General features: G+C 41.0%; 1 long non-coding RNA gene across 1 annotated transcript in view; it reads left to right on the top strand.

Annotated features, from left to right (window-relative positions):
• LOC122430646 overlaps window positions 1-12808 on the top strand; it is an 18544-nt gene extending 5736 nt beyond the window's left edge. Inside the window, exons 2-3 of the long non-coding RNA XR_006266366.1 lie at window positions 6723-6777; window positions 12503-12808. This is a non-coding gene — a long non-coding RNA (uncharacterized LOC122430646). The remainder of the gene's footprint in view (window positions 1-6722; window positions 6778-12502) is intronic.
• Window positions 12809-17106: the final 4298 nt, after the last annotated feature.

Genomic DNA, 17106 nt, shown 5'->3' with positions numbered 1-17106 from the left:
CCCAAGGTGAAACACCCCAAGACACATATTAATCAAATTAACAAAGATCAAACACAAAGAACAAATATAAAAGCAGCAAGGGAGAAACAACAAATAACATACAAAGGGATTCCCATAAGGATAACAGCTGATCTATCAATAGAAACCCTCCAGGCCAGAAGGGAATGGCAGGACGTACTGAAAGTAATGAAAGAGAATAACCTACAACCTAGGTTACTGTATCCAGCAAGGATCTCATTCAGATATGAAGGAGAACTCAAAAGCTTTACAGATAAGCAAAAGCTGAGAGAATTCAGCACCACCAAACCAGCTCTTCAACAAATGCTAAAGGATCTTCTCTAGACAGGAAATGCAGAAAGGTTGTATAAACGTGAACCCAAAACAACAAAGTAAATGGCAACGGGACCACACCTATCAATAATTACCTAAAATGTAAATGGGTTGAATGCCCCAACCAAAAGACAAAGATTGGCTGAATGGATACAAAAACAAGACCCCCATATATGCTGTCTACAAGAGACCCACCTCAAAACAAGAGACACATACAGACTAAAAGTGAAGGGCTGGAAAAAAATATTTCATGCAAACGGAGACCAAAAGAAAGCAGGAGTCGCAATACTCATATCAGATAAAATAGACTTTCAAATAAAGGATGTGAAAAGAGACAAAGAAGGACACTACATAATAATCAAAGGATCAATCAAAGAAGAAGATATAACAATTATAAATATATATGCACCCAAGATAGGAGCACCGCAATATGTGCGGCAAACACGAAACAGCTTTAGGTGGACAGCTCTCCAATCCCTTCCTACTGGCAACCGCCTATTTGTTTTTTGTATATGTAGGTTATTTCTGTTTTGTTTGCTCGTTTGTTTTGCATTTTAGATTCCACATATAGGTGAAATTATAAAATATTTGTCTTTATTTGACTCACTACACTTTGCATAATACCTCTAATTGCCTCTATGTTGTCACAAATGGCAAAATTTTATTCTTTTCTTCCTGCTGAGAAGTAGTCCATTGTATATGTATGTGTGTGTATAAGGTTTTCTTTGTCTGTTCGTCTCTCCATGGGCATTCCAGTTGCTTCCATATCTTGGCTCTTGTAAATAATGCTGCAGTGAATACTGTCATTTAGTCACTGAGTCATGTCTGACACTTCTGTGAAACCATGGACTGCTGCCCACCAGGCTCTTCTGTCCATGGAATTTCCCAGGCAAGAACACTGGAGTGGGTTGCCATTTCCTTCTCCAGGAGATCTTCCTGACCCAGGGATCAAACCTGTGACTCCTGCATTGGCAGGCTTACTCTTTACCACTGAGCCACTGTAGGGAAGCCCTGCAATAAATACAGGGGTACATATATCTTTTCATATATATACCAGTTCAGTTCAGTTCAGTTGCTCAGTCATGTCTGACTCTTTGCAGCCCCATAGACTGCAGCATGCCAGGCTTCCCTGTCCATCACCAACTCACGGAGCTTACTCAAACTCATGTCCATCTCACCCTCTGTCATCCCCTTCTCCTCCCACCTTCAATCTTTCTCAGCATCAGGGTCTTTTCAAATGAGTCAGTTCTTCCTATCAGGTGGTCAAATTATTGGAGTTTCAGCTTCAGCATCAGTCCTTCCAATGAATATTCAGGATCAATTTCCTTTAGGATGGACTGGTTGGATCTCCCTGCAGTCCAAGGGACTCTTAAGAGTCCAACACCACAGTTCAAAGCATCAATTCTTCAGTGCTCAGCTTTCTTTATAGTCCAACTCTTATATCCATACATGACCACTGGAAAAACCACAGCTTTGACTAGAAGGACCTTTGTTGGCAAAGTAATGTCTCTGCTTTTTAATATGCTGTCTAGGTTGGTCATAACTTTTCTTCCAAGGAGCAAACGTCTTTTAATTTCATGGCTACAGTCACCATCTGCAGTGATTTTGGAGCCCAAAAAAATAGTTTGTCACTGTTTCCATTGTTTCCCCATTTAATTGCCAGGAAGTGATGGGACTGGAGGCCATGATCTTAGTTTTCTGAATGTTGAGCTTTAAGCCAACTTTTTCACTCTCCTCTTTCATTTTCATCAAGAGGCTCTTTAGTTCTTCACTTTCTGCCATAAGGGTGGTGTCATCTGCATATCTGAGGTTATTTATATTTTTCCTGGCAATCTTGATTCCAGCTTGTGCTTCATCCAGCCCTGCGTTTCTCTTGATGTACTCTGAATATAATTTAAATAAGCAGGCTGACAATATGCAGCCATGACATACTCCTTTCCTGATTTGGAACCAGTCTGTTCTTCCATGTCCAGTTCTAACTGTTGCTTCTTGACCTACATACAGGTTTCTTAATAGGCAGGTCAGCTGGTCTGGTATTCCCATCTCTTTCAGAATTTTCCACAGTTTATTGTGATCCACACAGTCAAAGGATTTGGCATAGTCAATAACGCAGAAGTATGTGTTTTTCTGGAACTCTCTTGTGTTTCGATGATCCAGCAGATGTTGGCAATTTGATCTCTGGTTCCTCTGCCTTTTCTAAATTCAGCTTTAACATCTGGAAGTTCATGGTTCATGTAGTGTTGAAGCCTGGCTTGGAGAATTTTGAGTATTACTTTGCTAGCATGTGAGATGAGTGGTTTGAACATTCTTTGGTGTTGCCTTTCTTTGGGATTGGAATGAAAACTGACTTTTTCCAGTCCTGTGGCCACTGCTGAGATTTCCAAATGTGATGGCATATTGAGTGCAAGCACTTTCACAGCATCATCTTTTAGAATTTGAAATAGCTCAACTGGAATTCCATCACCTCCACTAGCTTTGTTCATAGTGATGCTTCCTAAGGCCCACTTGACCTTGAATTTCAGGATGTCTGGCTCTAGGTGAGTGATCACACCATTATGATTATCTGAGTCATGAAGATCTTTTAAAAATAATTTTTCTGTGTATTCTTGCCACCTCTTCTTAATATCTTCTGCTTCTGTTAGGTCCATACTATTTCTGTCCTTTATTGTGCCCATCTTTGCATTAAATGTTCCCTTGGTATCACTAATTTTCTTGAGGAGATCTCTAGTCTTTCCCATTCTATTGTTTTCCTCTATTTCTTTGCAATGTTCACTGAGGAAGGCTTTCTTATCTCTCCTTGCTATTCTTTGGAACTCTGCATTCAAATGGGTATATCTTTTCTTTTCTCCTTTGCCTTTCAATTCTCTTCTTTTCTCAGCTATTTGTGAGGCTTCTTCAGACAACCATTTTGCCTTTTTGCATTTCTTTTTCTTGGGAATGGTCTCCTGTACACGGCCTCCTCTACAATGTCAGGAACCTCCATCCATAATTCTTTAGGCACTCTGTCTGTTGTATCTAATCCCTTGAATCTATTTTTCACTTCCACTGTATAATTGTAAGGGGTTTGATTTAGGTCTTACCTGAATGTTCTAGTGGTTTTCCTTACTTTCTTCAATTTGAGTCTGAATTTGGCAATAAAGAGTTCATGATCTGAACCACAGTCAGCTCCCGGTCTTGTTTTTGCTGATTGTATAGAGCTTCTCTTTGGCTGCCAAGAAAACTATCAATTTCGGTATTGACCATCTGGTGATGTCCATATGTAGAGTTTTCTCTTGTGTTGTTGGAAGAGGGTGTTTGCTATGACCAGTGCATTCTCTTGGCAAAACTCTGTTAGCCGTTGACCTGCTTTGTTTTGTAGTCTGAGGCCAAATTTGCCTGTTACTCCAGGTATCTCTTGACTTCTTACTTTCATAGTTCAGTCCCCTATAATGAAAAGGGCATCTTTTTTTAGTTTTTGCCAGGTGTTAGTTTCTGCCGACATATATATATGAAACATATATATCTTTGCCGACAAAAGTCTGCCTGGTCAAAGGTATGGTTTTTCCAGTAGTCATGTGTGGATGTGAGAGTTGGACTATAAGACATCAGAGCACCAAAGATGCTTTTGAACTGTGGTGTTGGAGAAAACTCTTGAGAGTCCCGTGGACTGCAAGGAGATCCAACCAGTTATTCCTAAAGGAAATCAGTTCTGAATATTCATTGAAAGGACTTATGTTGAAGCTGGAACTCCAATACTTTGGCCACCTTATGTGAAGAACTGACTCCTTGGAAAAGACCATGATGCTGGGAAAGATTTAAGGTGGGAGGAGAAGGGGGTGACAGAGGATGAGATGGTTGGATGGTATCACCAACTCAGTGGGGCATGAATTTGAATAAACCCAGGGAGTTGGTGATGGACAGGGAGGCCTGGCGTGCTGCTGTCCATGGGGTCAGACACGACCGAGTGACTGAACTGAACTGAACTGATATCTTTTCATATTGGTGTTTTGCTTTCTTCAGGTAAATATCCAGAAGTGAAATTTCTGGATTATATAGTAGTTCTGTTTTTAATTTTTTTACAGAACCTCCGTAGTGTTTTCCATAGTGATTGCACCAATTAACATTCCCACCGCCAGTGCACAAAGATTCCCTTTCTCCATATATTTTGCCAACAATTATCAATTGTAGAATGTTTTTCAGCTGTTTGCATATAGGGTTACCGTTACCATCTTTCTAAATTACATATATATGCGTTAGTATACTGTATTGGTCTTTATCTTTCTGGCTTAGTTCACTCTGTATGATGGGCTCCAGTTTCATCCATCTCATTAGAACTGATTCAAATGAATTCTTTTTAATGGCTGAGTAATATTCCATGGTGTATATGTACCATAGCTTCCTTATCCTCGTCTGCTGATGGGCATCTAGGCTGCTTCCATGTCCTGGCTATTATAAACAGTGCTGCGATGAACATTGGGGTGCACGTGTCTCTTTCAGATCCGGTTTCCTCGGTGTGTATGCCCAGAAGTGGGATTGCTGGGTCATATGGCAGTTCTATTTCCAGTTTTTAAAGAAATCTCCACACTGTTCTCCATAGCGGCTGTACTAGTTTGCATTGCCACCAACAGTGTAAGAGGGTTCCCTTTTCTCCACACCCTCTCCAGCATTTATTGCTTGTAGACTTTTGGATAGCAGCCATCCTGACTGGCGTGTAATGGTACCTCATTGTGGTTTTGATTTGCATTTCTCTGATAATGAGTGATGTTGAGCATCTTTTCATGTGTTTGTTAGCCATCTGTATGTCTTCTTTGGAGAAATGTCTGTTTAGTTCTTTGGCCCATTTTTTGATTAGGTCATTTATTTTTCTAGAATTGAGCTGCAGGAGTTGCTTGTATATTTTTGAGATTAATCCTTTGTCTGTTTCTTCATTTGCTATTATTTTCTCCCATTCTGAGGGCTGTCTTTTCACCTTGGGCTTTATCCCAGGAATGCAAGGATTCTTTAATATCTGCAAATCAATCAGTGTAATACACTATATTAACAAATTGAAAGATAAAAACCATATGATTATCTCAATAGATGCAGAAAAAGCCTTTGACGAAATTCAACATCCTCTTATGATTAAAACTCTTGAGAAAGCAGGAATAGAAGGAATATACCTCAACATAATAAAAGCTATATATGACAAACCCACAGCAAGCATTACCCTCAATGGTGAAAAATTGAAAGCATTTCCCCTGAAATCAGGAACAAGACAAGGGTGCCCACTCTCACCACTACTATTCAATTATAGTTTTGGAAGTTGTGGCCACAGCCAAAAAGAAGAAAGAAAAAGAAGTAAAAGGAATCCAGATAGGAAAAGAAGAAGTGAAACTCTCACTGTTTGCAGATGACATGATCCTCTACATAGAAAACCCTAAAGACTCTACCAGAAAATTACTAGAGCTAATCAATGAATATAGTAAAGTTGCAGGATATAAAATTAACACACAGAAATCCCTTGCATTCCTATATACTAACAATGAAAAAACAGAAAGAGAAATTAAGGAAACAATACCTTTCACCATTGCAACAAAAAGAATAAAATACTTAGGAGTATATCTACCTAAAGAAACAAAAGACCTATACATAGAAAACTATAAAACACTGATGAAAGAAATCAAAGAGGACACAAACAGATGGAGAAACATACCGTGTTCATGGATTGGAAGAATCAATATTGTCAAAATGGCTATTCTACCCAAAGCAATCTATAGATTCAATGCAATCCCTATCAAGCTACCAATGGTATTTTTCACAGAACTAGAACAAATAATTTCACAATTTTGTATGGAAATACAAAAAACCCCGAATAGCCAAAGTAATCTTGAGAAAGAAGAATGGAACTGGAGGAATCAACCTGCCTGACTTCAGACTATACTACAAAGCCACAGTCATCAAGACAGTATGGTACTGGCACAAAGACAGAAATATAGATCAATGGAACAGAATAGAAAGCCCAGAGATAAATCCACGAACCTATGGACACCTTATCTTTGACAAAGGAGGCAAGAATATACAATGGGAAAAAGACAACCTCTTTAACAAGTGGTGCTGGGAAAACTGGTCAATGGCACTTTTCTATTCCTTGGAATTTGATTGTATCAGCTTCCCTGGTGGCTCAGATGGTAAAGAATCTGCCTGCATTGTGGGAGACCTGGGTTCGATCCCTGGGTTGGGAAGAATCCCTGGAGAAGGAAACAGCTACCCACTGCAGTATTCTGGCCTGGAGAATTCCATGGACTTTGTAGTCCATGGGATAGCAAAGAGTCGGACACCACTGAGCTACTTTCACTCTTACTTTCATTTTTATTTTAATCACATGGCTAGTGTACAAGGTCAAATGTTTACAGCTTCAATGTTCTGGCCCACAGAGTCTCAGAGGAAGTTGTATCTCAGACTCTGGAGAGGAAGACCCAGCAGTGTGTGGTAAGTGGGATACAGGGCAATGTGGGTAACAGCACAAAGCATCAGAAAAACTAGGGCCCCCAAATCCTGCCAAGGCAATGGAGTGACTTTGGGTGAGCCATTTAACCTCTGAATATCATTCCTCTCATCTGTGAAATGAGATGACTGGGTTTAATCACCTCTGATATGTTTTGCTGCACCCAAATCTCTTGATATTGCTGGACACACCTCTCATCTTTTAGGATTCCTATGGGTGAGAGTTAAACAGAAACTATGTAGACAGGATAACCTATATCCTCCTATGGAAACCAGGGTTAAGAGCAATCCAAGACAAGTAGAGTTCACACATGAATCCCTTTGAGTAGTTTTAAGGTTGCTGTGATTATGTTTAGTGAGAAAAAGGTGTTAAGAAGCTGAGTATAAAGTATCTTTATTAGAATTATCTATAGAAAGAACAAAGCTTCAAGAAAAATGAAAACTAAGCTCCCTCAAGGCAGAAAGTGACTCATATATGTTTTTAGTTGTTTGGGGACAATGTGTAGAAAAGAATAGTATCATTTTTTGATAATGAGACTTGGTTTGGTAGGACATGGAGGACGTGCAGTCAAGTCACAGCCTTAGCCGCATCTCACAAATTTGGGCAAATTAACTATTTTTCTTCATTTCTGATTTATCATCTGTTAAATTTTGAAGGTCTTGTGTTTATGTTTTACTACTGTATAAAGGAACATAAGTCAGCAGAGTGGTCAGAAGACAAAGACTCTAGAGTCAGACAGAACCGGACCTAAATCCCAGTTCTGTTACTTCTTGTGTGTCCTTGGGAAAATGAAATGAAGTCATCTCCCTGAGCTCAGTTTGCTCATCTGTAAGGAGGGAACAGAAGTCTTCTGTTTTGGCCTTCCAGGCATTCCCCCCTTCATTTGGAACCCGTCTTTCCTGGAGGGACACTCACTCCATGTGGTTAGTTCAGTAAAGGCTGAACCCATTCTGTCTGATTCACATGGGAGGATATGACCTAGGTGTGGCCAACCACATTACCCATCTCACTAACCAATCCCAATATCAGGGAGAGGCATAACATCTAAGGCAACCAATCAGAAAACTTCCTGGGAGGTTACCCAGAAAGCTGTGGAGTAGATGCTTCCTTTCTTTGTGGGTTACTAAAAAGACAGAATGTAAGTTTGAGTCTATCAATGCCAACCATGATTGCTCTAGAAAGAGAGGCTTTTGGAGAGAGAGGTGGAGAAAAGGATGGTGCGTGTGTGCATGCTGAGTCCTGTCCAACTCTTTGTGACCTCATGGGCTGCAGCCTACCAGACTCCTCTGTCCATGGAATTTTCTAGGCAGGAATGCTGGAGTGGGTTACCATTTCCTCCTCTAGGAGATCTTCCCAACCCAGGGAGTTCACGTCTCCTGCACTGGCAGGCAGATTCTTTATGACTGTGCCCTCTGCGAAGCTCAGAGATAGGATAGGAGTATAGATAAGGATCAGGACAGAGGTGAGTATAGAGACACAAGTGAGGAGAGGAGTAGTGTTGGGGATAGGAACACAGTTAGATGTGGGGATAGGGTCAGAGTCGGAGGTAGGGACTGGGACAAAGGTGAGGTTACAGATAGCGGTGGGAATAGCGCCGTGATGGCATGTTAGAGCCCTAGATCCAGCTGAACCACTACCTTCAGGTCTCTTGGCTAATTAAGCCAGGAAATTTCTTTTGTTTAAACTAGTTTGACTATGTTCCTATCATTTACAACTAAAAGAGTTTGAACACAACACTAACTAATGGGTTATGGCAAAAAAAAATAACTAAATAGAACAGGGCACGGCCAGTACACACCACTGTGCCTGGCAGGGCCAAGCTGCCACCATAAGATGCTGAACATGCAGTAGCCACTATGACAAGTAATTAAGTACAAAATGTGCTTATTGTTACTCCTACTCCATTTTTACCCCCAAAATACTCAAGATGAAGAAGATAAAGCACTAAAAAAAACAGTAGACTATAAAACTCTCACATGATTTTTAAAGCATTGAGGATCTGTAACCTAGGCAACTAGGAATTGGGATTAGATTATTTAAAGTGGAATGGGATTCCCAGGTGGCACTAGTGGTAAATGAAACACCCATCAACGCAGGAGATGTAGGAGGTGAGGGTTCAATCCCTGGGTCAGGAAGATCCCCTGGAGTAGGAAATGGTAACCTGCTCCAGCATTCTTGCCTGGGAAATCCCATGGGCAGAAGAGCTGGGTGGGCTACAGAGTTGCAGGAAGAGTTGGACGCGACTTAGGGGCTAAACAGCAGCAAAAACCTCACGTGTATCATCAACAGTTCCTGGAGCAGATAGAAATTTAACAGTGTCATAGATTTCATAAGTTTGTTCTTTGCTGATGCTAAGAATCTGCTGGACTATTTATTTTAATGACTTGTTCTCTTGGGAGTCTGAATACCAGTCTCTGACTGACAGATATACACAGTGTCTAAAACAGTGATTTAATGGCTATCCTTAGTTGGCTATTACCTCAAATATTGAAATCTTAGCTCTTAAAAATTTCCAAATTCCTCAAAACCCTTTGGCATAGTAGAATATTCAGTGTGCCCTTGATCTTGAAAACCTTTGTAAGGAATAGTCTGGAGTTTATGCTAAAAAATATTTCTAAAGCTGTTTCTAATTTTACTATTATTAAAAAGAAAGCTGAATCATCTGGATTTTGGAATTGACAGGATTGCTTCATGTTTATTATTAATCTCTGTGACCAACCTACTTGGAACTGTGTACCATATTTTTGATCCATTGTGTAGTGTGTGCATGTAAGTATGTGTGTGTGCATGTATGTACACACATGTGTATGTGTACAGATCTTTATGGAACAAAGCAAATGCACAAATGAATGCACAAGTGTGGGCTTGTCCTTGTGATCATTGTCGCTTGCACAAGCCAACCTGTTCTTGCTTACTCCCTTAAACAATGACAGGAGTCTTTGCACTCAGCTCCATCCCTGTCACATTGCTACACCCCCTCGAGGCCTGGGTCAGCACTGCGAATCACTTCCCAAAGTCCCTTTTATCCCATCCCAGGAGTATCCTGATGAATTTTAGCAGGATACACTGCTGCCACTCAAATATAACATTTTTCAGTCTGTTTTGCAGCTAGATGTGGACAAATGAGGTCATTTTGGACAAGACATAAATGGAACTGAGTGGAGTGCACACTCTACCCTTCTTGGACTCCTTCCATCAACCTGCTGCCTAGAACATAACTTGATGACTCAGGTGCCAGTGGAGGGGGTTGCCATTTTCTTCTCCAGGGGATCTTCTCCCACTCAGGGATCAAACCTGCATCTCCTGCATTGCAGGCAGATTCTTTACTGCCGAGACACATTTGGTTATCCAGGTTCTGTTTCAAAGTGATATGAGTCGTTGGGACTGTTAATCATTTGCAGACTCACTTTGTGAGGAAGACACAAGCCAGGTGCAAGGCAGCAGATGCAGTCTCCAATTTACCAGGTTCCTGTCACAGTTCATTCCCATTATGGCAGCCTGGTGCTCAAAATCTGCTCTCAGCTAGACAAACATATGCTGGATGGCTTCATGTTTCTTAGGCTCCTATATTACACCTAGCAGGTTGCTGGCTAAATTAATTTATTCCTGATCTGCAAGAATCATTTGGAATTGTCTCTGGACCTCTGTGTCAAAACCTTAAAGTGCTAGAGACTAAACCAGGATGAAACTCACAGGCTTGCCAAGACCAAGACAGCCTTCCGCATTTGATGCTAATATATTGTAAAGTATGTGCTAATGAATTACAAGTGGTGTCACAAGTCTCTGCACCTTGTCATATTAATTCAAGATTTCAGAATTTCAAAATACATTTTCAATATGATTCAAGTGTATAAATATTAAGGAGGCATTAACCTTTATCAAAATGATTTTTTCTGTGTTAAAAAGACCAGAATTTAACATAACAGAGCATACAATTTGACTGTGCTGTAAAGTGGTTGATGAGGAGAACTGTATCGGTCCCCAAATTATTCACATGAGGACTGTAAGACCTTTCATTTGCACAGTTTTTGGGGGGAATGGCAGGAATGGGGATGGGAATTGGGGGAGAAAGAAGAATATTGCGAGTAGTGAGAAAAGAGTAAATTGAAGGATGTCAGTTTTTTAATTAACATGCTGCTTGTCATCTTTAGCACAGAGAATCACAAAACCCTGCAGGCACTAAATAAAATGAGCTTTTGAGAGGCTTCTCATCTTAGGTAACCTACAGAGCTGTGTCAATTTGGAGTCACTGATGCAAACATTTTGTTCAAATACATTATTATTTGCTAGCTGCACGACATACACAAGAATGGTTTCAAGGTCAAGTGAATATTTTGAAAAGCCAGAGGGTCGGTTCTACGAACTGGGCTTCTTGAGGTTGATCAGGGACTTGATGAAGCAAATTGGAGCTTAACCTCAAGTCCCCAGACCGCCGACACACTAACATAGCCATCAGTTCCCTTTTTTAAAAAAGAAAAAAAAGCACTTTCGCTCCAGCAGGATTTACAACCAGAGTCAATCAGTTCTAGCCTCAGGGAAGCCCATACCAGAAGGAAATAAAACAGAAGTCCTTAGTTTTGTCTTACATTTTCAGAATCTTCGCTTTCAGGGGCAAAAGTTTTGGGCAGCTTTATGACCACTGCATCGTTCCCCACACCATTGGGGCAGCAATCACGTTGAGCTTGTTTACTGCCAAATCCCCATTTTCTGTCTCAGTGCCCGACACATAGCAAGTACTCGGTAAATAGTTGTTGATAAAAAAAGAGATTAAAAGGTCACATTATTAAAACTATCTCTTCAAGTTAACTTAGGAAACATCACAGGGAGTTTTAAGCAGTAATTAAAATCTTATCTTTATGACTCATTTCCCATAAACTTCTTAAGGGACTTGTGAAATCCTAATATGCTAACTTCTCATTTTAAAAATAATTTTTGTTTGTGCTTGTGGTGGTGGTTGCTGTTCAGTCTTTAAGTCCTGTCTAACTGTTTGCGACCCCAGGGACGGTAGCATGTCAGGCTCCTCCTCTACGATCCCCCAGAGTTTGCTCAAGTTCATGTCCATTGAGTCAGTGATGCCATCCAGCCATCTCATCCACTGTCGTCCCCTTCTCCTCCTGCTTTCAGTCTTTCCCAGCATTAGGGTCTTTTCCAATGAGTCAGCTCTTCAAATCAGGTGGCCAAAGTATTAGAACTTCAGCTACAGTCCTTCCAATGAATAGTCAGGGTTGATTTTCTTTAGGATGGACTGGTTTGATCTCCTTGCAGTCCAAGAGACTCTCAAGAGTCTTCTCCAGCACCACAATTTGAAAGCATCAGTTCTTTGGTGCTCAGCCTTCATTATGGTCCAACTCTCACATCCGTATATGACTACTGGAAAAACCATAGGTTTCACTATATGGACCTTTGTTGGCAAAGTGATGTCTCTGCTTTTTAATACACTGTCTAGCTTTGTCATAGCTTTCCTTCTAAGGAGCAGGAGTCTTTAATTGTGCTTGTAGACTTACATGCAAACAGATAATTGAAGTATTTATCAACTCAAAACTGTAGAAAATGAGTCCAAATTGTAGGAGCTTTCTGTATTAAAACACCGCCCCCCCAAAAAAGATGTACCCTTTGGGGGAATAACATAAGTGTTGGGCATTTTGAATTGTGATTACATCGCCCCTTGGGAGAGTTTTATCTAATGTTTTTCTCTTTCATTGGGAACAGCTTTTGCACAGCAGCCTGACAGGACATCAGTAATGCGTCACAGCATTGGAAACCTGCCCTCCATCAGACTGAACAACACCTTAATATGGGTATCTTGGCTTGGACTCTGGAGGGTTCCCATGGGTTTATTTGGGAGAAAAGGTAGAGAGCTAAGTGTTGAGCTCCCTCGAAGTAAAAACACAGTGGGACTTCCGTTCTCCATTCCCAACTACTGTCATCGTTAATCAAATCGGTTTCATATTGTCATTTGCTGGATACTTCCTAACATGAATATTTAATACTTAATTTAGTTTTTAAATGGTTGCTGTGGCACTGATGGCTTGCTATTGCTGCATATGTTATATAAATGAGAATGAGTTATATAAACATGTCATAAAAGATGGTCCTCGTGTATTGATTGACCCATGGGGTATTTATCACTTCACCGCAGGTCGAGATCTATTAGTTAAAGAGCCTACTAGCATCACGCACAAAATTTTATACACCCAGTTATTTTAAAAATAACCCCAGTAAGCAGATTTTTGGACTTCCCTTGTAGCTCAGTCAGTAAAGAATCTGCCTGCAATGCAGGAGATCCAGGTTTGATCCCTGGGTTGGGAAGACCCCTGGAGAAGGAAATGGCAACCCACTCCAGTATTCTTGCCTGGGGTTGCGAGAGTCGGACACTACTTAGTGACTAAACCACCACCAAGCAGATTTTTAGCCTTTTAAAACCTGATTGCTTTGTACACCCTGTGATACCTTACCCAACATCTGTTGTCATGATAAGCAAGAGCCCAGGGTTATAAGGTCACAAGGAGCAGGAGGAGAAGGCAGGAAGAACCGAGAGAGAAGCACTGAAATACGTGCATTACCACATGTGAAACGGACGGCTAATGGGAAGTCACTGTGTAACACAGGGAGCTCAGCCTGGTGGTCTGCAACAACCTCGAGGGCAGGATGGGGTGGGAGGCAGGAGGGAGATTCAAGAGGGAGGGAACGTATGTGTACCTGGGGCTGATTCATGTTGACCAATGAATCAACATGTAAACCAATACAACCAATACAACATTGTAAAGTAGTTTTTGTAGTTCCTTGTTCAGTCACTCAATCGTGTCCAACTCTTTGTGACCCCAATGGACGGCAGCACGCCAGGCTTCCCTGTCCTTCACTATCTCCTGGAGTTTGCTCAAACTCATGTCTATTATAAAGTTGGTGATGCCATCCAACCATCTCATCTTCTGTCACCCCCTTCGCTTCCTATCTGCAGTCTTTCCCAGCATCAGGGTCTTTTCCAGTAAGTCAGCTCTTTGCATCAGGTGGCCAAAGGATTGTAGCTTCAGCTTCAACAACAGTCCTTCGAATGAATATTCAGAGTTGATTCCCTTTAAGATTGACTGATTTGATCTCATTGTAGCCCAAGAGACTCTCAAAAGTCTTCTCCAACACCACATTTCAAAAGCATCAATTCTTTGGCAGTCAGCCTTCATTATAGTCCAACTCTCACATCTGCACACAACTACTGGAAAAACCATAGCTTTGACTCTATGGACCTTAGTTGGTAAAGTGATGTCTCTGCTTTTTAATGCATTGTCTGGGTTTGTCATAGCTTTTCTTCCAAGGAGCAAGCCTTGTCATTTAATTTCATGGCTGTAGTCACTGTCCGCAGTGATTTTGGAGCCCGAGAAAATAAAGTCTGTCACTATTTCCATTGTTTACCCATCTATTTGCCACGAAGTGATGAGAAGTAATGGGATAAAGCAATTATCCTCCAGTTAAAAATAAATACATTAAAAAAAGAAAAAAAAGATCCCAAGCTGCTATGGCCCTTCAGAGCTCTCTGACCCAGAGACTTAGCACTTCTCCTACCATCCTCACCTCTGAGGTCCCTTGCCCTCATCCGCCCCACACTGTAGACTCTGAACTTTCTCCAACACCCATAGACTTCTCTTCTCACACAATCTTGCTAAAGTACTACCCATGTGGGTTTGTGCTAAGTGGCTTCAGTCAAGTCTGACTCTGTGTGACCCCATGGCCTGTAACCCTCCAGACTCCTCTGTCCATGGGATTCTCCAAGAAGAATACTGGAGTGGGTTGCCATTTCCTCCTCCAGGGATCTTCCTAGCCCAGGGGTCAAAACAGCATCTCTTACATCTCCTGCACTGGTGCCCCCTGGGAAGCCGGTGTGAGAACACAGCAGGAAGACAGCTGTCTGCAATAGGGAGTGGGTCCTCACCAGACACCAAGTCTGCCAGTGCCTTGATCGAGGACTTCTCAGACTTCAGAACTGTGAGAAATCAAAATTTGTTGTTGAAGCCACCCAGTCTATGATACTTTTGTTACAGCATCCCAAACGCACTAAGACGACAGTCACCACAGGAGAAGGATCACAGCTGAGGCTCAGAGAGGTGGAAGCAGGAAGGATAACTGGGGAACAGCAAACAGTCCAGGGGGTTATGTCATGCTGTGCATGAAGGCAAAGATATGGAGAAAGTTTGGAAAATGTATTTGGGTCACATTAGAACTAAGCCCTTACACAGCAGGGCCCTGAATACCATTGATTTTGGTGGGTGGTAAAGGGTCCTTACAGGCTCCTGAGTGAGACAGGGATGTGACGGGAGCTGTGGGCCTGTAGGGTGTATCTGGAAGCAGTGTGAAGACTGCACCGGAGACAGGGAAGACAGGAGATTGAAATGATACCACTGCAGCGGCTTTGTAGTAACCCAGCAAGATAATGAAAGTCTGAACTAAAGTGGTGGAGGGGGAAGAGACAAGAAACATTCAGGAGGTTATTGATCACTTCTCCAACCGTAATACAGATGATGCTATCCTAAGTGTCTCATTCCTGTCTATTTTTATCATTATTGCTATAGGTAGCCAGATACAAAGTGGCATTGCTTATAGCATGATCATATTTCTTCACATTGAGCACATCAAAATACTCACACAGACATCTTGAGCTTCCCAGAAATACAGAGCGCATAGGTAATTTACCAAAAGGATAGAACTGGATACTCAATAGAATAAAAACAAAATGGTTCACTAAAGAGCCTTGTTGGCTGGAAACAGCAATTTCCCATAAAGACATTTATTTAATTAAAAATGAAGTTTATAAGTTCATGTGTGGATTTGGTATCTTTCTATAAAATACATTTGCGTTTTTCAAAATACTTGTCTCATAAATTAATAAAATATAGGTTAACTATTTTGTTGGGAAGGAAATAATCAAGCATAGTGGGTTTCTGCAGTACATCTGAAGGAATTATCTTGAGTAATTTTAATTGCCCAGGTGCTGCTAACAGGGCACAGACAACTGGGACATTACAATTGGAGCTGTAATGGAAAATTATTTCATAAGTTACTTTCAAATGCTTTTGTCTGTTAGTTTCTGTGGAGTGTCTGTCTCTCTGGCATTTCTTTTACCTCTTCCTCTTTCCCCAAGTATGGAGCAGTCCTTTAGCTCTTGAAAGTAATTTGGAAGAAACAAGTGACCTTTGCTATTCTAATTATTGTTTTCCATCACCAAGTGTTTCCATTTCCACAGGGAATGGTTTAGCACTCATGATCTGAAACACGGAATCTATAGAAGATCACTAACTTTTGTTGTTAACAAAAACTCTAACTCAAACTGGCTAAAATATCAATAATAAGGACAATTATTTTCTCTTGGAACAAGAAGTCTAAAAGGAGAGCAGTCCCAGCCACATCATGGTAAGGGTTCCAAGTCTCAGCTTCACCTCTTCCACAGGTTGGTATTGTCCTCAGGATGTTTTTCCTCATGATCACAATGGCTGCCAGTAGCAACTACCACAACATACTTCCTTTCTCATACCTAGCAGGTGAAATAGAGAGGGAAACTCTTTGTCTTTTGATATAACTGGACTAATTTAGGATGTAAGCTCAGCCTGAGATAATAAGACCAGAATATTTTCCCAATTAGCTCAAACCTTAATTCCTAATTCAATCATTGATAAGAGGGTTAAAATACTATGATTGGATTATACTAACCAGGTTCCATGTCAGGAACTAGAGATGGGATGAAGGGATGAATACTTCCCCCCAAATCCCTGAAAGCAATGTTCTAGGAATGGAAGAAGTTAGAGGAGGGGAGAAATGAATTCCAGTGCAAAAGATGTTAAACATGCCTTATCAACCGAGGCAACAATACAATCATGAGTTGCAAAACTGATTACTCTGCAGAAATGTTAATGTAGGTGGCAGAGGTGGCAGAGAACTGATTAGATGAGTCACTCCTATCAAGGACTTAAATGGTTAGAGGGTTGATATTGAGAGGGGATTTAGTGTGAAGGATTTTTTAAGAGATGCTTGTGTGTTATGAGTCCCCATCCTAAGGGGGAAGTGTGTCTCCTCCTCTGGGTAGAAAGTGTCACCTGCATTTCAGTTAACGATGTTGCCTGCCATCAAGCTGTCAACCTTTGTGGGAATACCACCCCACCCCAACCCACCCCATGGTGTGCCCTGGAGGGAATTCTGATGGAGAAAAATGCATATTATCCCTAGATAGTTAAGATGCATATCAAAAGAATAATTTCAATGAGCCTAGGTTCTTGAATTTTCCTATACTTAGAAACACTAAAATTATTAACTTGAGATATCCGTTTTTG

This window comes from Cervus canadensis, chromosome 29, assembly GCF_019320065.1.
Source record: "Cervus canadensis isolate Bull #8, Minnesota chromosome 29, ASM1932006v1, whole genome shotgun sequence".
In the NCBI taxonomy this organism is placed as follows: Eukaryota; Metazoa; Chordata; class Mammalia; order Artiodactyla; family Cervidae; genus Cervus; species Cervus canadensis.
The sequence above is the reverse complement of the archived record's forward strand: the minus strand, read 5'-3'. Positions and strand labels throughout refer to the sequence as shown.